Below are 23,414 nucleotides of genomic sequence, written 5' to 3'. Positions count from 1 at the left end.
GTCACATAAACTTAACATTAATCAAGATAACTTAACAGAGACCAATGAACCTTGAAAATGAGGTCAAGGTCAGATGAACCATGCCAGGCAGATATGTACAGCTAACAATACTTCTATACAACATATATTGTTGAAACATTACATATAGTTTAAGAAAAATAGACCAAAACACGAAAACTTAACACTATGCAATGAACCGTGAAATGAGGTCACGGTCAAATAAAACCTGTGCGACTGACATAAAGATCATAAAATATTTCCATACACCAAATATAGTTGACCTATGGCATATAGTATTAGATAAAAAGACCAAAACTCAAAAACTTAACTTTGACCACTGAACCATGAAAATGAGGTCAAGGTCATATGATATCTGCCCGCCAGACATGTACACTTTACAATTATTCCATACAACACATATAGTAGACCTATTGCATATAGTATGAGAAAAACAGACCAAAACACAAAAATTTAACTATAACCACTGAACCATGAAAATGAGGTCAAGGTCAGATGACACCTGCCAGTTGGACATGTACACCTTACAGTCCTTCCATACACCGAATATACTAGCCCTATTGCTTATAGTATCTGAGATATGGACTTGACCACCAAAACTTAACCTTGTTCACTGAACCATGAAATGAGGTCGAGGTCAAGTGAAAACTGTCTGACAGACACGAGGACCTTGCAAGGTACGTACATATCAAATATAGTTATCCTATTACTTATAATAAGAGAGAGTTCAACATTACAAAAAATTTGAACTCTTTTTTCAAGTGGTCACTGAACCATGAAAATGAGGTCAAGGACATTGGACATGTGACTGACGGAAACTTCGTAACATGAAGCATCTATATACACCTTCTAAAATATCAAGCTTTTAAGAAGTAAGCTAACGCCGCGGGAGCCGCCGTAGCCGCCGTCGCCGGATCAATATCCCTATGTCGAGCTTTCTGCAACAAAAGTTGCAGGCTCCACAAAAATCAAACTTTAGATTTTTTACATATCTCGTAGCTAGTGCCCCTTTAAAGAAAATACACGATTTTGTTATGCGACATTCTTAAAATAACTGCATTTTTGAGTGAATCAGTTATGGACATTTTGGCTAGATTTTACACAGCACCATTATGAAGTCAGAGAAGTATTTGCAGCAAACAATACCTTTTTTTTTTTCTCTGTCATATACTGCTATTATGGGGAGGTAACTCTGTAAAATTCAGCTGAACATTTTAATCTCGTTCCGTAGTTAAAGAAATATTTATCTTCTTCATTATCAAAATTAGTGTTTGTCGAACTGCTATATATAGAATAATACTTTTCTGATAAAGTGTGTGTTTCAAGTTTTTTTGGAAATATTTACATTTTTGTTATAGGGTAAGAGTAAATATTTTGTGAAACTTTTATGAAAATAAATGAGCCAAATTACTTAAAGTCGAGGTGTTTGATACCAAGTGCACCTTAGATAAATATTATAGCTAATTGTTTTGTATGCCAATATTTTAGAATATTTTCTGTTCCTGTTTACCTCCTTTCCAGGAGAAATGTGCTAAGCCTACCTTCTTAGGGAAGAGTTCTGAGAGAGTTTCTATACACATTGATATTATTTCTTCATCTGATTTCTGTTTTAGAATTTCTACACCTTAAGTACCTCCTTTCCAGAAGAAATGTACTATGCTTACCTTCTTATAGAAGAGTTCTGAGAGAGTTTCTATACACATTGATATTATTTCTTCATCTGATTTCTGTTTTAGAATTTCTACACCTTAAGTACCTCCTTTCCAGAAGAAATGTACTATGCTTACCTTCTTAGGGAAGAGTTCTGAGAGAGTTTCTATACACATTGATATTATTTCTTCATCTGATTTCTGTTTTAGAATTTCTACACCTTTAGTACCTCCTTTCCAGAAGAAATGTACTATGCTTACCTTCTTAGGGAAGAGTTCTGAGAGAGTTTCTATACACATTGATATTATTTCTTCATCTGATTTCTGTTTTAGAATTTCTACACCTTAAGTACCTCCTTTCCAGAAGAAATGTATTATGCTTACCTTCTTAGGGATGAGTTCTGAGAGAGTTTCTATACACATTGATATTATTTCTTCATCTGATTTCTGTTTTAGAATTTCTACACCTTAAGTACCTCCTTTCCAGAAGAAATGTACTATACTTACCTTCTTATGGAAGAGTTCTGAGAGAGTTTCTATACACATTGATATTATTTCTTCATCTGATTTCTGTTTAAGAATTTCTACACCTTAAGTACCTCCTTTCCAGAAGAAATGTGCTAAGCCTACCTTCTTAGGGAAGAGTTCTGAGAGAGTTTCTATACACATTGATATTATTTCTTCATCTGATTTCTGTTTTAGAATTTCTACACCGTAAGTACCTCCTTTCCAGAAGAAATGTACTATGCTTACCTTCTTAGGGAAGAGTTCTGAGAGAGTTTCTATACACATTGATTTTATTTCTTCATCTGATTTCTGTTTTAGAATTTCTACACCTTAAGTACCTCCTTTCCAGGAGAAATGTACTTTGTTTACCTTCTTAGGGAAGAGTTCTGAGAGAGTTTCTATACACATTGATATTATTTCTTCATCTGATTTCTGTTTTAGAATTTCTACACTATCCCCACATAAATGTGTTGATAAGGTATAACAACTTTTACCACTAGCCTGCACAGACATAAAATAGACAAATATCATTAAAAGTAATAATTCAATTAAGTTTCATATCACAAAATTCTTTGATTATTTACTACACTTTATTTGGCTAAATATGAGCTGGGTAGGACAGAAATTTCCCTTTTACATATATTTCTACACAATCATATAAAACTTTAATTTTGGAAAATAAACACTACACGAAATCCCGAATTTTTGGTGTGTTTTGTAGATTTACTTATAGTAGTTCAATTTTCTAACAGTTACATACTTTCTATAAAAATAGGTTAACAGATGCATTGATATTTTTTTGCATAAGGTAAATATCTAGATCAAATATATATTAAAAAACTTCTTTCCTCAAGTAGTTATTTCTATTTACTCATTTAGCATTTCTTTTCAGTTTTGTTTCTATTACAATTGATATTTATATTATGAACAATGATAATTTCCTTATTGTTAGAACTGTAATATCTAAAATGCCATTTTTTTTTTAAATTTTAGATAAAAAGTGAAACTTTACAATATAATATACTTCCATCATAATGTCATAAAAATGTTTTAAGAAAGTTAAACTAAAAAATACAACAGATTTTCCTGTACATGTTGTAAGTGACTGAACAAGTATGCAAGTTTTCCAAAAGAAAGAAGTCAATAGATTTTTATGTAGTGTAATCTCAGAATTTATATCATACTTTTATTATTACAATTTTAGAAGGAGGAAAATCCAAGAATAATTGCACTTTCAAAAAAATCTGCATACAGCTATCAGACTGTGACGTCTTATTGTAAATTTAGAAATTAATGCACAGACTCAAATGTGATTTTAATTGTTGCAATATTGTGAAAAATACTGATTAATTCTCATAAAAAAAAAATAAAAAATGCAAGTTTAAATTATTACATTTATATCCCTGTCGCATTTTTCACAATGAATAAAACATCGTAATATTTTCTTAATTTATAGTTTTATTGGGATTCTCACCCAGTCACACTTGAGTTTCTGAATAAAAAATATTAAAGAATTTTCTTTATTTCTATGCAAATTTCCAATTTTCTTTATAACTTAAGATTTTATTACGTTTTCTTTTGGAGGGATCATGAAATACTCCGAACAATCCTTTGCGACTAAATTCAGTTTCTACTCTTCCAAAGACCTCTGAAGGAGAACTTTTCTCAGACCAAAACCTTTCTTTAAACTGTAGAACAAACTTAAATTATATGAAGTTATATATGATATAATGATGGCAATAGCATGCAGTTGTGAACATTTCGGTGTGAGGCAATGCTCCGTGTTGAAGGCCGTACCTTGACTTATACTGGTTTACTTTTATAAATTGTGACTTGGACGGAGAGTTGTCTCATTGGCACTCATACCACATCTTCCTGTATTTAATTAAAGAAATAAAACACAGTGATGTTCTGTTGTTGTCTTTTGTGGATTAGAAGTGTTTTCTCTTTTCTTGTTTTTTTTATATAGATTAAACCGTTGGATTTGCTGTTTGAATGGTTTTACTCTAATCATTTTACGAACCCTTTATAGCTTGCTTTTCAGTGTGTGTCAAGGCTCAGTGTTGATGACCCTACTTTGAATTATAATTGTTAACTTTTACAAATTGGGACTTGGATGGAGAGTTGTCTGATTGGCACTCATTCCACATCTTCTTAAATTACATATGGTGTCGCATTCTAATGTTTTCATTGGATATAACAATCGCATGTTTCAAAGGTTATTTTACAATGTTTTACTTATCCAAAGACTTGTTTCTATTTTTCAGTATATTGACGGTAAAAATAAACAAGAGGCTGTCACAACGACAGCAAACCGGATTTATTAACATTTATTTGTGTTCTGGCAATATCACAAGAACCATTACTGATGAATGCTGAAAGTGAAAATCGTCAATATCAAATTTGACCTCCATTTTGTAGTCAGTATCGACATATTAAAATTTGAAAAGCTTAGATTGAATGATTCATGAGTAAATGCAACAACGTGAATGGAAAAGCCATTTTACGATCTTTCAAGAACCATAACTCCTGAACGGTAAAAGTCAAAATCGTCATTATTGAACTTGACCTCTATTTTGTCATCAGTAACAACATATAAAAATTTGGGAAGCTTTGGCAGAACAGTTCATGCTTAAATGCACGGACACGACTGGAAACCCATTTTTCAATCTTTCAAGAACCATAACTCCTGAACGGTAAAAGTCAAAATCGTCATTATTGAGCTTGACCTCCATTTTGTCATCGGTAACAACATATTCAAATTTGGGAAGCTTTGGTTGAACGGTTCATGAGTTAATGCACGGACAACATTCGATTGCCGCCCGCCCGACATCCACACCGCTCGACCTCCGCCGTACATCCCCAAATCAATAACCGACATTTGTGTCACAAAAATTTGGTTACAAACACTTGCTAAATTTAGATTTATGACGTCACACATAACAACCGTGGCGAAGCACCTCGGCAGATGAAAAGAAAATTTGCAAGTTAATCAGGAGATTTCAAGAATTATATGTTAAATGCAGATGCTAAGAATACAAGAAAGCTTATGCAACAAGCTATGAAGTTGGTCAAAGAATATTGACATTTTCAATAGCATGTTAAAATCATTACATATTATACAATTTAAAAATACACAGAACATTGAACAGTTATATGATCCATTATTTACATATGTGATATATATAAATTAAAGAATTTGACTCAGTTAATATGTTATATATGGACCTGTTTGATTATATTAACACTTGATGTTCGTCCTTAGTCAATTATATAACCTGAACAGGTCCATATATATAATGTATTAACCTCGACAACAGTCCATAATTCATAAATATATAATTGAAAGCCTTATAAGTGTTACATTGTAAACATTTAATGTGAGTGTTTGCATCAACTCTTCTCTCGTGTAGCATAATGCCCATTGTTGGGCATACAAAAAAGTTTTAACCTTTTATGCTTTTGGAGCATATAAGTAGAGAACCATAGAATAAACGTGTAAAACTATAGAGTTACCAACTGTATGCAAAGACTTCAATTTTCAAATTACTTTTTGTTTTAAAAAAAAGGGATTTTTTACCTTAAGGAGCGGAATCAGAAAAGGATTGTTCTAATTTACAGAAAAATGAATCTCACTTAGTATCCAAATGACTCAGCTTTGAAACGAGCCATGAAGAAGATGTAAAATGAGCACCAATGTCAGAGACAACTCTCCATCCAAGTCACAATTTTCATACATATCCAAATAAAGGCAACAGTAGTATACCACTGTTCAAAACTCATAAATCCATGGACAAAAAACAAAATCGGGGTAACAAACTAAAACCGAGGGAAACGCATAAAATATAAGAGGAGAACAACGACACAACACTAAAATGTAACACACACAGAAACGGACCAGGCATCAGACAAAATCCCACGAGAATAACAAATATAACACCAAAACAAGTTTATGATATGAGCATAGGAATTAAAAAAGGCTACCAAAATGGTCTACCTGAAATGAATTGTTGATCCATGCCCATATGTCAATAGGCTGAAAATTTAAATTACCTTTTCCATATATCCTACACCTAAAAGATGAATAGCCGTAACTTTATTCTGTGGTAGAGGAGGAGTAAACTGGACTGTTCCATTCTTCAATACTGCTAAAGGCAGGGTCACAATGACCTAAACAGAAAATCAAATATAGTTGTGAAATACAATATTAACAGATTGATGGTGTTGTTGATGTGCCAAATAATTCTCTTATATCTGTCGTGTTAAAAGTTTTAGTGTTTTAGTATAACCTGTCCCTTTATTTGATCCCTTTACTCATGCTCCAGTCAAGCCAAGCTCAGTCATGTTATCTGCAATATAAACAACAACTGTCACATGAGTAACAAGAATCCAGGATACTAATGTCAAGGAAATAATACTCTGCAAGAATCTTTACCACTTTTACAAAGTATTGTTAAATGTTACCATGTTGCAATACTGTCTTTAATAAATTATGTATTTTATCATTAATGCTATTTCATGTATTTATACATCTAGCTGGTGGATGTCGATGAGAACGGACGTGAAATTTTTGCAGAGAGAATCCATCAACATCATCCAAATTGGTTTTTCTAAATTGTTTTCTTGGATGCATTTTAACATCCATAGATTATATACTTTCAATTTCGGTCATTATTTTCTTGTTGAAGAAAACCTCTGCAGATATGTTCATGTTTAGTTTGAGACATGTACTCTGCCCATATGGGATACATTAGTAGTTTCCATTGGAAACTATCAAACCTTTCATTTGAAGTCTTAGAGTTTTTGCTGCTATCCTAATCATTAATCTGTACTGATACAGGCTCCTTTATACACCATAACTTATGGTGGTGATCCATATAAAGGATGCTCATACGGAGACAAGAAGAAGAATATATACTTCTTTCTGTGAGAAATTTTTCATTTCTTTCATTGCAATGTTGGAATACCATTAACTAGTTTATAATAATCTGATATAATGTTCAGAAACTAATATCTTTCCAAATGGTCTCTTATAACACAGTACCTCACACCTACCTTATCTCCTGTCAAGCTTTGTCCATCTGATGATTTTACTACTACTTTATCACTGTATTCTATTGATGAAATCTACAAGATAAGAAGGAGATTTTGTAAGAAGCACTGGTCCAGTAGATTCAAAGGATAGTACATGTATATATTTTTTAAGTTTACAATGGCAACAAAAACCAAGTCATGCAAGTGATGGAAGAAGCTGACTTGGTCAGCTTATAACGTGAAAAAATACTAGCAACCAAGTCAAAGTTTGTCTCTACAATCATGAAATATTACTTCAGGAAAACAAACTTTTGGTGAAAAATTTGGTTGTATAGGGAATCACTGAAGCATGACTGGAGCAGACTGAGCCCCCTTATAAACTTCTGAATCCGCAACTGCTAAATAGAATCCTACCTATGTAGACAATGTATACATTTTCTGTAATCTTATCCAAAATTGTGGAAAATCCATCTGCCATTAAAACATTCCTTCCTGAGAATTGTGGGTAATCTTTTGAACCCAGTTCATATATGATATATTAGATAAACTCGTACCACAAGCTAAGCATGTTCTAGATTTCCAAAATGAAAGTTAAGTAAAGTTTCTTGTTGTTTTGAGAAAGTTAATTGTGACTCGTCCATAAAGTGCTAATGTGTTTCATGGAAGTTATCCATTAGATTTAAATCTTGAAGAATTTCTTTGTTTCGACGCCAGTCTGCAATAATGTCCAGAATAGCATTGAAATGAAGGTCCATCTAACTGCCTGTTTTTTCGTCCACTTTTTTCTCCTCCTTTCTGTAGAAGACAACAATTTTCACTGAGCTCCTTGATATGAACACCTGTCTAAAATGGAAACAAAGTCTTACTGCAAATTTAAAAAATATTGCAGAGTTTTTATTAATGCAAATAAGGTGATGTGGCGGGCATTGCAAAAAAAAAAAGCTCCAATTCTTATATCTGTATGCAGATTTTCCTAAAATCGCAAATATTAATCTCATATTATCATCCATTTAAACAATAATAAATGAACGCGAAAATTTTTTTTTTCATATATTTTTTGTATTAAGTACCAGATAGCTGACTCTTTGAGATTTTGTAACTTGCTTAATGTATTTAATGTAAGGGTATTTTAATACCACCTCTTAAGTTGGCTGGGTGGTATAAAAATCTAATATAGGAATTGGCATATTTTTATAGTAAATGAACTTTATCATATGTTTAGTGAAAAATAAAAATAAAAAAATTGGTGGCCTGGGTTTTTTTGAAAACAAATATAGTTTACTTATAGCTATTGCTTATAGTTTAAAAAAATACAGACCGTAAACACGAAAAACTCGACTATAACCACTGAACGAGGAAAATTAGGTCAAGGTCAGATGACACCTGCCAAGTATCACATATACACTTAGGCTTTCTATATACTAGACATATTGCTCGATATATAATCTGAGTACTGACTTGACTTACTAAAACTTAACCTTGCTCACTGACTCATGAAATGAGGTCAAGGTGAAGTAAAAACTGTCTGACGGGCACGTAGACCTTGCAAGGTAAGCACATACCAAGTATGGATATCCTAATAATCATAATAAGAGCGAAATAAACATTACAAAAAAAAATAGAAAAAGGATAAGTCACTGAACCATGAACATGAGGGTAAGGACTTTGGACATATGACAGTGGGAAACTTCATAACATTAGACATCTACATACGAAGTATAGAGCATTCAGGTCTTCCATCTTCTAAAATATTGAAGTCGTAGGCTCCAAAAAAAACACTCTCTCAGAAAGCTGACTTGCACTGATTATTCAGTTTACTAGACCATAGTTCCTCTACAAAAGACCACAGGGACCTGCATTATTTTTATTCTAATTTTAATAAAACAATTAGCAAGCATGTAGAACTTGTAATACTTATTTTTCATGCAATTTACACTATTGCTATGGTTGAACTAAAGTTGACCATCAGGAAGTTCTTAACTGGTCAGCCTGATCTTAATGACGGCTATGAATTGTCTATTTCCAAAACAACTAATGAGTTAAGTCAGGAGCCTGTTTTTAAGTGGTTGTCGTTCGTTGGTGTGTTATTCATTTGTATTTGTTCAATTTTGTACATAAATAAGGCCGTTAGTTTTCTCATTTGAATTATTTTCATTCATCATTTCATGGCCATTTTTGAACTGACCATGCATAATGGTCTTTGCTCATTGTTGAAGGACATACACTGACCTATTGTTGTAAATTTTTGTGTCATTTAGTCTTTAGTGAAGAGTTGTCTGATTGGCAATCATACCACATCTTCTTTTTTATAATCTTGTCATATATGTTTTATCCTTACTGTACATGACCCTCATTGACCAGCACAAGAGGTGTCTTGTAAAAAGCAGGAACTGTTCATCCTTCCAGAGCATCTAAGTACAACCCCTGTTTTAGTGAGATTCATACTGTACCTTGCACTTTTATTATTATTTTTTTTGCTTGCCTTTTTTCCTTTGGTATGTGTGTGCTCTGCTATGTTTCTACACCCATTTTTTGACACTTTGTTATTCACAACTTTTGAGATAAATTGACAAACAAAATTATTCAGTTCTGCTGAAATAACACAATTGATGACCAATTACATCCTGCACAAATAATAAATAACAAACCGCATTCAAATTTTATAGTGAGGCCATATACAAATATGTGTTCAAAACTGTTATGCATTCCCTTATATCAGGTTTACAATCATAAATACTGATAAACTACTAGACTAAATATTTTGGAAATGTTTGAGATTTTTGTCTGTTTTTAGTTTTATTCATCAATAAATCTATTTTTCTATTAAGTTTAAAATAAAAAAGTGTATACTTCTTGTAAGGAGTGATTGTGAGCATAAATGAACAATATAAATATTATGGAAAGCCAACGGGGTCAAATTTCTTAATTCGTAACTTGTCAATTCGTAACTTGTAACTGTGTAATTTCTAATTGTTAATTCGTAAATTGTTAATTTGTAACTTGTTACTGTGAAATTCATAATGCTTAATTCGTAAATTGTCTATTTGTAACTTGCACCTTTGTAGTTTCAACATTCTTAATCGGTAACTGGTCAGTTTGTTACTTGTAACTGTGCAATTTCATAATGCTTCATTTGTAAATTGTCGATTTGTAACTTGTATCTTTGTATCAAAATTCAACATTCTTCATTTGTTAATTGTCAATTTGTAACTTGTAGATTTCAAAATTCTTTATTGGTAAATTGTCTTTTTGTATATTGATGTTTTGTAACTTGTAACATGTGACTTGTCGATTCGTGAATTGTCGTTGTGTGAAATGTCGAAGTGTTAAATGTCATCGTTGTATTATGCTAACGATCATTATGACGACAGATGGCGCTCGGGTTCTTCTTCGGTGTATAATCCTCCTGTAAGTCGGAGTACCTCCATGTGGAATATATACATAAGTAATTTTAATCCATTAATTACAGCAAATGCATCTAAAAAAAGCAAAACAAAAATTGCATGTTTACAGGATCCCAGTTTTATTTTTATTACTGACGTGGACTTTCGTTCGGAAATTGTATTAAAAAAAAAACATCCCGACTAGTTCAGTCACTCAAAATAATTGATCTCTCCTAATTACGAGGTTAATGAAATAGTCGTTGGTCAGTGGAATATTACGACTGGATTATTCAGGTATATACAATAAGAGGAAGTGGTAATAAACCGTATGATTGCCAATGAGACAACTATCCACCAACGCGAAGTACAATTAAAGTCCATGTAAGCAACTATAGGCAACCTACTGCCTTCATCAATGACAAAACCGTATACCATATAGTCGGCTTTAAAAGGCTACATCATTACTGAAAACCCCAAGTACTAGTAATAAACGATTTCTATTAAAAATAAAATGCTATTATCGGACCATTTTATTCTATCAGGAAAGGGCTGACATATATATTCTATTCTGCTGTTGTCGGTTATATGGTCGGGTTGTTGTCTCTTTGACACATTCCCCATTTCCATTCTCAATTTTATGTATTAATATATATGCCTACTGAATTTTTCTAAAAGAGAAGCTTAAAAATTGCCGTTACCAGATTTCCTACAATGAAAATGTACAACCAAAAAGACCAAAATATTCACGAGTCCCTCGATCTCAAGAGCCCCGTACTCCCGATGTGAACCCAACCTGGTGCCACACCTCCTTATAGCCCGGCAACCTTACTAAATCTAACATGTTGTCAATCGTTAATTAACTGAAATGATTCACGATGTCAATCAATATACCTATTTTATTTTTAATTTGCATGTCAAATATAAAATAAAAAATCATTTGCAATGAATTCGTAACCTCCTAATATCCTACTGACAAACTAGGTTGTATTCCGCCTGACTCTTCTGTCGAGCAGTCAGCCAGGATCCCAGGCTATCATTTTACTCTAAAAATGACCAAATACATACCGTCCTTTGGCCAAATCCCAAATAATGTGCAAATATTTTCGTTGAGAAATAAAATTAAAGAACCTTAGTGATCGCGCTCACATGCCCCACGTCCCTACATTGTCACTGGAGAAATAAAATAACTGTAAGAAAAAAAAAGTTGTATAAGAAAAAAAAATGAATCATAATTGCCTGTCGATATGTACATCTACATAGTTTGTCCTTATTATCTACAAGGTTTCATGAAATTCTGTGGTGTGGTTTCAGAGGAGTTGCGACGACAAACTGTTGCAGAGGAATATCGAAGCACATACGTTCAAAGGGGCGTAACTTCTAGAAAAAAAATGAATTGTTATTTCTTGTCGATATGCAAATCTACTTAGTATGTCCTTATTATCATGAAATTATGTTGTGTGGTTTGAGAGGAGTTGCGATGACAAGAAACAGGACCGATGGACTGACGTACGGACGGACGGGCAGACAGACAGACAGACAGACGGACGGGTCAAAACATTACACCCTCCGCAACTTCGTTGCGTGGCTGGGGTATAATTAGTGTAAGCATATAAAAGATAATTGCCACTTTCATGCAAATGGCGATATGACAAGATCTTTTCTCTGACAAGTCAGAGGGAGAGGGCGTCAATTTGTTTAAAGTGGGAGTATTAAGAAGGGGGGTTTGAAATTTCAAAAAAACATTGGCCTTTGTTAGTCTTGTATGATTTTTAATTTTTGTTTCTTGTGTATAATTCGGAGTTCAGTATGACGTCCAGTATCACTGAACTAGTATACATATTTGTTTAGGGGCCAGCTGAAGGACTCCTCCGGGTGCGGGAGTTTCTCGTTGCATTGAAGACCCATTGGTGGCCTTCGGTTGTGGTTTGCTCTATGGTCGGGTTGTTGTCTCTTTCACACATTCCCCATCTCCATTCTCAAATTGATGTAGGTGACGCGTGTAGTAAAAAATAAACAGTTTCATAGTTTAACGATCATGGTCATTACAAAATATATAGAGGGGACACCTCTTAGTATATTTCGATCTTGTACCATGATCCTTTTAAATCTGTATCTGTAGGAGAACGTTTTGGATACAAATACCGGCTTTAATACAACGGTAGAGAGATCGCCGTCGATGTATTGACGATGCACGAGAGTAGTTTCATAACGGCTGTCAACGCTCGGTGTACGCACTACGCTTCTTCAGTGTGGTTCTATTCGAATACTGTTTATACGAAAATTAGTTAGAGTATTGTTGTATTTTACTCGTTGAGATGTCAAAACATTTCGTGTAGGTTTTTATCTGCATGTTTGTTCACATCATTTCTTGACTGATAATTGTCAAATCGGGCCCTTGACAGCAATTTAGTGTTCTTTTTGGACGAGCTTTTTTTTTAAATTGTCTGGTTCTATAGCACTGCGACCACCTCGTAGAGAAATATTAGCTTCTGACTTGAGCGTCTTGTCTGTATGTCCTGTAGTTTCAGTTTGGTGAGCGTGTTTGAGACGCAACCAACTTCTCTGGATTTGTACTCTCCTGTTATAAATCTCACAGGTTGTCACTGTATTCTTTCAAGCGTATTGATGATTGTAGATGTGAACTGGTCCCATACTATTGACGATATGATATCCCATTATTGACCTGACCATTAAAATATATGCGGTTTTCTCGCATTCCGGTTGACAATATCTCAAATTTTAGGGCCTCTATTAGTTTTTCTGGTTCTTTTAGATTTTATTACAAAATAGTGCATATTCAACATAGTTTAGTATACATTAACTAAGTGGCTCATTTAAAATATTTGTTCATTCAGTTTGTTTTACAAAAAAACCGTTATATGATATCATTAAACATTTTTTTTATAGATATAGGAAGATGTGGTATGAGCGCCAATGAGACTACTCTCCATCCAAATAACAATTTATAAAAGTAACCTATTATAGGTCAACATACACGGCCTTCAACACGGAAAACTAGTCTTGTTTTGACCCGGTTAAATAGTAAGTAGAAATGTCTTGCCAAGTGACAGTAATATATTTGCGAAGTTGATAAGGAAGTCCGTTCCAGCGACACATCTATATACCTTAATAAAGAAAGTGACACACTTCATTGCAGGTTTGGTGGCCAGTACAGTAAACAAACATGTTTATACGAGATTACCTCAATATAAAACCGAGTCCCTTTTATACATGCCATATAAAACAAACAATCTTATTATGTATTTATCCATTTGTTATCTTTTATATGTATGCGCTGCACCTTTGGTATGTACTCCATTTGGCGGTGCTCCTACTTACAGGAGGCCTATACACAGAAGAAGAAGCCGAGCGCCGTCTGTCGTCATAATGATCCTTAGCATAATACAACGATGACATTATGGACGTCAAACACTTCGACATTTCACACATCGACAATTCACGAATCGAATGTTACAAGTTACAAAACATCAATATACAAAAAGACAATTTACCAATAAAGAATTTTGAAATCTACAAGTTACAAATTGACAATTAACAAATGAAGAATGTTGAATTTTGATACAAAGATACAAGTTACAAATCGACAATTTCCAAATGAAGCATTATGAAATTGCATAGTTACAAGTAACAAACTGACAAGTTACCGATTAAGAATGTTGAAACTACAAAGGTGCAAGTTACAAATAGACAATTTACGAATTAAGCATTATGAATTTCACAGTAACAAGTTACAAATTAACAATTTACGAATTTTAACAATTTAGAAATTACACAGTTACAAGTTACGAATTGACAAGTTACGAATTAAGAATTTTGACCCCGTTGGCTTTCCATAAAATATATCACTTAGAATTTAAAAATATTAAAAAAAGCAATTGTTATCATAGTAAGTTTCAAATTGCCCAAGCCACCTTAAGGTGGAAGACCTTGGTTCAGGGAGATAACTCTTTAAATCAGTTATGTGTTTGTAAAAGTCACGTTTCATCAATGTATTTTAAGCATTTACCTGAAACAGATTGAAAATAATCTATGTATCTTCCGTCCCTCTTTTAAATATATATTTATGAAAATGGTTGACACAAACGTACTGATGATTTTAGGAGTTATTTCCCTTCGCCTAGGTCTACCTCCTTAAGTTTCTCGAGTAAAGAAATCATACAGCCTCGAATAATCTTTTTACAACTGGTAACATGCACTTTTCCCTGAATCGTAAGTTCGGACAACAGTCCGCGTAAACCATCTAATCCATTTCTTTCAATAGATAATTTTAAAAGACACAACCTTATATTAGAATATGCAGCTTTCAAAGATAAAGCTTTACAGTTAATAGCCTCAATACAAGTTTTCAAATTATCTTGTTGCATGTGACAGTTATGTGGATAGTTGGGAGAAAAAATAAAATCTGTGATGTTATCAGATATAACATTTCCTTGTGATGTACAAGTGATTAATCTAAATAATAGTCTAGTGTCATCTAAGGCATTATGAACAGCATAGGTTTCATCAAGAAGTGTGTCGACAAGATTTGTCTGACTATTTTTAAATTTTCCGTTTTTAATATGTTCCATATCTTTTCCGTTGTAGTGGGAAGTATCAGTAGACATATTTAATTACCTACCCATTGTCGTGCAAACAATGCTAGAACTGTTTAAATACTTTAGAATGACGACATAGAAATGTTTATATACTCATGCGCAAAACATTTAAAGAGAGACAAACTTCTAATTCATCTTTTATTTTGTAACAAGGGCACATTATATAGTATTTCAGACGTGGGTAGTCATTGAATATTTCCTACATTGTTATGTACAAATCCATTTTTGATTCACATGCCTTAAAGTACATGTAAGTAGTCTCATTTGTTTTTTCTTTCACTAAAAGTTATTTTTAATGTTCACAGTAGGTACAATTATAGTATCTTACTGGGAACGTGTTTGTTTTTTTTTTCTTTTTTATAATGTAAGAATGCTTTCTCGAGTGATTATGATAAATACAATTGAGAATGGAAAAATGTAAACAAACAGACATCCATTCTTGTAAGACTTAAAAAAGAGAATATAACTTATATACAAGCTCATCATATGTTACGTATTAAGTATTTGTAATGACATTCAATTTTGACCGAACTTAGACATGAACTTGTCTGTCTCACTGAGCCAAACGAACGCACTTTTTGACACATTAACCAACATGTGTTTGAATAGTCGACCTGTGATGGGACCTTATGAAAAGTGTATACAGTAATGTACTCAGAGCATCAGATTGCGATCTAGCGTGTCATGCTTGTCATGGACGTCTTGTTGTCCAGCGTGTCATGCTTGTCATGGACTTCTTGTTGTCTAGCGTGTCATGCTTGTCATGGACTTCTTGTTGTCTAGCGTGTCATGCTTGTCCTGGACGTCTTGTTGTCTAGCGTGTCATGCTTGTCATGGACTTCTTGTGGTCTAGCGTGTCACGCTTTTCATTGACTTCTTGTGGTCTAGCGTGTCATGTTTGTCGTGGACTTCTTTTGGTCTAGCGTGTCATGCTTTTCATAGACTTCTTGTGGTCTAGCGTGTCATGTTTTTCATTGAGTTATTGCGGTGATTGGTCATCACAGCTTACTATTCAATTTTCAGTGTTGAATATTGTTCGTCTTTATCATGTTTATTTCGTTTGGCATAATTCGGGTCTTGTATCTTGTTATTGTTCTATTGGTATCTTTTTACTCTATAATTTACTCTTTATTTTTTAATTTATATCAAGAAAAAACGGCGAAAATTAGTCATGAACTCCCTCTTGTTCTGCAAACCATGCTCATATTTATCCCTCTTTTAAAATGTACATTTTCGCATTTACCCCTTCAGTCCTTTTTGATCTATAATGTAGTTAATTTCGAAAACACAAATAGTGTATGCGGTTACTTTGATATGATATTTTAAAAAATCAGACAGAGATTTTGTACAATAGGGTCACTGCATGCATATTTGTGAACATTAGTTTATTGCCTAGGCCAACTCATCAGTGTAAAAATAACGTTGTTGTAAAGCGAAACTTGTACAAATAATTTTGTCCAGAGGTCGATTCTATTTTGAAGCTCTACAATGTATATGCAATAGTGTAATATGATATATCCTTACACGCTAATTGTTTGTTACTTTTTTATGAATATGTAGTTGCTATACAATAACACGGCTTACTGATACATATCATTTATATACTTAATAATAAACTATAGAAAATCTACCCAGTGGTTGTTCCTTACTACTGCCTTTTAAAGTATTATATCAAAACACATTTTGCAGATTGAGATAGATAATACCTGACAATAGAAATTATCTTTAAATCATTTGTCTTTGTTTCGGTGCGTGTCATATTTACAAAGATTAGTGGGACGTTAAACTGTTTAGATCAATAATAACACATTAGATAATTTGTAACATTAAAATGTCAAAACTATGACCGTGTATCACAATACATTTTGAAAGGCGGCTTTTGTGTGTCTTTTTAATTTATTAATTCCCAACTAAAACTTCAAGTATTCAAATTTCAAATCATTCTTACAACTTTATTTAAATTTACTTTGTAAATTTATAAAATATTCTGAATTTAAGTTTTCAGCACTTAAGTTGTTCGCGGGAATATTAAGATATTTTATATCAATTTTTTTTTTTTAAACAAATGATTTCGCTTTTTTTTTCTCTAAATAAACTTTAATCATTCTTAATAGGAAAAAAAATGGGGTCAACGTTCATTTAAACTTACTACAAATGTATCTGCCTTCGAAAGAAGCATACATTTTGGTATAGTTCCATACACAGATTACTTGACGTAGTTTTTATTAATCCAGTCTTTATCTGTCGATACCTGTAACTTGGCATTGTACAAGGTCATGTTTTTCTCTTGCTGTTTATGACGTCTTTACACTATATCCATTGGATGTTGGATGTGTACGGATTGATAGTTTAGTTTTAGATGCATGTTTTTTTATGGGCTGTTAGTGGCTTTGAACTACATTGTAGCTGTCAGATATTAACTGCCAGTACTCGCAGATCTGTTCATTGTGTCTTTTTGTGTCGGGATGTATAAGTACCCGGCCAAGTCCACTTGTATTTTTGTCCATTTGATGAGTTAAGCCTTTTTTAACTGATTTTTATAGTTCGTTATAATGTTGTACTGGTATACCTCTGTCCCAGGTTAGGGGGAGGGTTTTGAACCCGCTTACATGTCTAACCCCGCTACATTATTAATGTATGTGCCTCTCCCAAAAAGAGGAGCATGTAATTCAGTGGTTTTCGTTTGTTTTTCGTTCATTTTTTTTTATATAAATAAGGCCGTTCGTTTCTTAGTTTGAATTGTTTTACATTGTCTTATCGGGGCCTTTTATAGCTGACTATGCGGTATGGGTTTTTCTCATTGTTAAAGGCCGTACGGTGACCTATAGTTGTTAATACTTGTGTCATTTTGGTCTCTTGTGGACAGTTGTCTCATTTGCAATCATAAAACATCTTCTTTTTTTATATCTATAGCAGATTACCGGAGATCACTGTTCTTAAAAAAAACTCAATACACTACATTTTACCCAAGGTCACCTTTATTAAATCAGTCTACATTCACAACAAACTAGCTGAGACCACCATTTTTAAACAAATCTCAAAACAATACAGATAACCTGGTGCCACCTTTATTAAACGAGTTTGCATACTCAAATTACCTGAGATCACCTTTGTTAATCCAGTTTTTATATACAGATTACCTGAGGTCAGCTTCATTCTTACCAATCTACATTCACAACAGACTAGCTGAGAACACCATTATTAAACAAATCTCAAAACACTATAGATTACATGGGGTCACCTTTATCAAACGAGTCTTCATACACACGAGATAACCAGAGGTCACATTAATTAAACCAGTCTGCATACACAGATCACCCGAAGGTCATCAGTTTTTATAGACAGATTACCAGAGGTCACCTATATTAAACAAATTTCAAAAATACTACAGATTACCTGGGGTTACCTTTATGAATACACTACATATTTATAGAGGACTTGATTTAAACAGATTTCATTTACAACATATTAAATCAAGGGTTTATTAAACCAGTCTTCCTACACAATATATTACGTGGTGTCACCTTTATTGAACCAGTCTGCATACATAGATTAACTGAGGTCACCTTTATTAAACCATTCTTTATAGACAGATTATCTGAAGTTCCCTTATAAAATAAATCAAATACGCTACAGATTACTTCATTTAACCAGTTTTTATTCACAACAGATAACATCAGGGATTTATCAAACCAGTCTTCATATACTTCAGATTAACTGGGATTTCACCTTCCATCAACCAGTCTTCATACACAACGTATTCCCTGAGGTCACCATTATTTATTAACTCTGAATATACAGATTACCTGAAGTCATCTTTATTAAACAAATCTGAATACACTACAGATTACATAAGGACTTTAATCAACCAGTTTTCATTCACAACAGATAACATCAGGGATTTATCAAACCAGTCTTCATATACTTCAGATTAACGGGGATTTCACCTTCCATCAACCAGTCTTCATACACAACGTATTCCCTGAGGTCACCATTATTTATTAACTCTGAATATACAGATTACCTGAAGTCATCTTTATAAAACAAATCTGAATACACTACAGATTACATAAGGACTTTAATCAACCAGTTTTCATTTACAACAGATAACAACAGGGGTATACTTAACCAGTCATAATTTACTACAGATTATTTAATTTCACCTTCTTTCAACCAGTCATCATACATTACTTATTACCTGAGGTTCCCTTAATTAAACCAGTTTGAATACACAACTGGTTACATGAGGTAAACTTTATTAAACAAATCTCTATATATTAGAGATTTGCTGATGTCATCTTTATTAAGCCAGTCTTCATGCACAACAGATGACATGAGGTCACCTTTATTTATTAAATCTGCATAGATATATATTAACTTTATCAAACAAATCTGAATACACTAAATTACCTGAGTACTTTATTTAACCTGTTTTCATTCACAACAGATAACATCAGGGGTTTATTAAAATAGTTATCAAATGTAACAGGATTATAATTGTATACACCAGACGCGCGTTTCGTTTACATAAGACTCATCAGTGACGCTCATATCAAAATAGTTGAAAAGCCAAAAAAGTACAAAGTTGAAGAGCATTGCGGAACCAAAAAAAGTTGGGCCAACCAGTCATCATATACTTCAGATTATCTGATTTCACCTTCTTTCAACCAGTCTTCATACACTGCAGATTACCTGAGGTCCCCTTAATTAAACCAGTATCCATACACAACAGATTACCTGAGGTCACCTTTATTAAACAAATCTCTATACACTACAGATTACCTCATGCATCTTTATTAAGCCAGTCTTCATGCACAACAGTTTACCTGAGGTCAACTTTATTTAACCCTCTGCATACACAGATTACCTGAGGTCACCTTTATTAATCCGGTCTTTGTAGACAGATTACATGAGGTCGCCATTATTTAACAAATCTAAATACACTACAGGTTACCTAAGGGCACCTATAACAAACCAAACTTCATTCACAACAGACTAACTGAGGTCACCAGTATTAAACAAATCTTAAAACACTACAGATTACCTGATGTCACCTTTATTAAACCAGTCTACATACCAAGATTACCTTAGGTCAACCTTATACCTGAGGTCACCTTTATAAAACAAATCTGAATACACTGTAGTGTTTAAAGGCTGATTAATGAAGGTGAAATCAGGTTATCTGTATTGTATAAAGGCTGACTTAATAAAACCCTTATGTAATATGTTGTAAGATATTAAGGCATAATTTATACTCTAGCATTGTATATATTTACCTTTTATTACAGGGGGTACCTGAGGTCACCCCTCCCAAAAACAAATATAACCGTTTTACTCAAATTAACTCGGTTCACATCAAGTAAAACATTACATAAACAATACAACGTACATGAATTCATACATTTTAAAGTGAACAAAATAGTTTATTACAGAATTATAAACCCTAGCATTGTATTAATTATTCTTTCATTACAGGAGTTACCTTAGTTCACCTCAAAAATAAAACCCGAATATGGTGTGATCCAAGGCTCCGTGTTGAAGGCCGTGCATTGACCGATAATGGTTTAACTTTTGTTTACATTGATATTTGGATGGAGAGTTGTCTCATTGGCACTGACACCACATCTTCCTATATCCATTTTACTCGTAATTAACTCAGGTCACCTTAAAAAATACATTACATAAACAGTTCAACGTTTATGAAGTCCTACATTTTAAAATGAGGAAATTATTTTATTACATAATAATTATGTACCCTGGCATTGTATCTATTACTATTTTATTACATTAATACATGAGGTAACCCCCCCCCCCCCCCCAAAAAAAAAAAATAACACCAAGAATCTTAAGATAAAAAAGGGAAAATGGTATCACTTAAAAACATTTCCTCCAAAGACATTTACATCTCCCTCTTAAATAGATATTATGAAAAACCAATAGGATTTCAAAAATGGGACAACATATTTATCTTGGAAAACAACACAAACAAAAGACAACAAATGCTAAATTATATCTTTTATTATATACAAGATAATAAATTCAAAATGTTAAGATGGAAATTTCTGCACTACATTTTACCAACCAAACAATTACTTTTCTCTTGGAAAATAACTAAAACTCCGCTATGTAATATTTGTGATGTCATCGAAGATTATGAGCACTACTTTTTAACATGCAAATTTCTGAAATCATTTTGGAATCAAATAAAACTATTACTTGATAAACTTAAAATAAGACATCATATCATATCAATTAAATCACTTTTGTACGGATACAAAATAAACGATACAAGTTATAACAGTATTAATGATTTAATAACAATTATTCTTTTTACTGTATACACAGGATACTATAATATAAGAATCTTAACCAATCTAACTCAATAGTTACCAAAAGTACCAGGATTAAAATTTAGTACGCCAGACGCGCGTTTCGTCTACATAAGACTCATCAGTGACACTCAGATCAAAATAGTTATAAAGCCAAACAAGTACAAAGTTGAAGAGCACTGAGGACCCGAAATTCAAATATATAACATAAGCTATGCAGTGTCCATGAAGTCCTACATTCAGGATGGAGAAATTAGTTTATTACATCATAATAGTATATCATAGTATAGTATTTACTATTCACTAATACGGGAGTTAAGTGAGGTCATCCCCCTATCAACAACAAAAAAAAACAACCACAAAATACAACCAATTCATTTCCAATTAACTTAGGTCACCTGAACAAATACATAACATGAACAATACAACGTCCATGCTACATTGAAAATTACTTGGTAATGTAATTACATCATAATTATATTACCAAGTAATGTATCTATTTTGTTTTTTTTAAATAAGTCATATTACAATGTGGTATTAAGATTGATCACTATAGGGAACTATATTTTCGAGCAAAACTATCGGTGACCAATTCCATCGGTTACCTCAGGGCCTACATCAGCGGACCTTCCTTCCACCTGCGATCTGATACCGTTGTAACACATATATCTGTTATCTGTTGAACCATTATATATATATGGGTTGTAAAAGGTTGTAAAAGACTTAAAGTATAAAATATCTGCTGGTTGTGATGGTATACAAAACAAAATGATAAGATGATCATGTGGTAAATTAGTTAAAACATATGTGTTGATTTTCAATTTGATATTTAAAAGTGGATTCTCTCCTTCTTTATGGAGAAAAAACATCATTAAGCCTATATTTAAAGGAGAGTGTTTTAATTATCCTTCCAACTACAGGGTAAAGCTTTTTCTAGCTGTTTAGGTAAAACAAACTATTATAACAGGAAGTAATTGTAACAGGATGCTGTTACGAAGTCTCCAAAACAAAGCTCCCATATTCATTCGATTTGTTTAATTGTCCCATACAAGAATATATATGGTTTAGGGGTGGGGATCTTGACCGTTTAGAAGTTTTCAAACAAGAGAGGGTGGGGTGACACCCTAGGGACTTACCTTTTATTTCTTTTCATTTGTTTTTTTGTCCTCTTCACGAATATATATGGTTTAGGGTCGGGGATCTGGACCGTTTACAAGATAATAGAACATTCTCAAATTGAATGGGGTGGGGGCGACCCCAGGGACTTTCCTTTTACATCATTTAATTTCTTTTATCGTCCCATTTAAGAATAAACATGGTTTAGGGGTTGGGGTATGGACCGTTTACAAGATAATAGCATATTCTCAAATTTAAGGGGATGGGGATGACCCCCCAGGAATTCCCCCTTTACTTCATGTGACTTGTTTTATTGTCCTATGATCATTTATGAAGACTGTGTGTTTATTACTTAAAGTTTTCAAGTTATATTCATTTGAAAATTTTCGAAAATAAAATCCCATAGGGTTCTATAGTAAACTCCTTCCTTCTTTCGGCCCCCAAAAATACCCCTTAATAGACGACAACGCATGAACGAACGATTGATGGCTCACCTAGACATATTAGTCTAACATTTTATCAAACCCTAAGTATATCTGACAAGTGGTTTTGGAGAAACGCTGCGGACAAAATCATTTTTTTAATGTGGCGGAAGAAAAAGAAGAAAAAAAGAAGAAGAAGAATAAGAAGAAGAATAAAAATAAGAAGAACTGAGCAAAAACAATAAGTCTCCAAACTTTGTTTGGGAGACTTACTTAACGAAAATCTGATAATGCAGAAATATTTAGAATGTCAAAATATGATGATTATGCAGAAATATTT

At 33.1% G+C, this 23,414-nt stretch overlaps 1 long non-coding RNA gene across 1 annotated transcript in view; it reads right to left on the bottom strand.

Annotated features, from left to right (window-relative positions):
* Nucleotides 1–23,414, bottom strand: part of LOC143055563 (uncharacterized) — a 436,292-nt gene that overhangs the window by 7,661 nt on the left and 405,217 nt on the right. The window lies entirely within an intron of this gene.

The sequence above is a fragment of the Mytilus galloprovincialis genome, chromosome 12, assembly GCF_965363235.1.
Source record: "Mytilus galloprovincialis chromosome 12, xbMytGall1.hap1.1, whole genome shotgun sequence".
Classification (NCBI taxonomy): Eukaryota; Metazoa; Mollusca; class Bivalvia; order Mytilida; family Mytilidae; genus Mytilus; species Mytilus galloprovincialis.
This window is presented reverse-complemented; position numbering and strand designations above follow the sequence as displayed.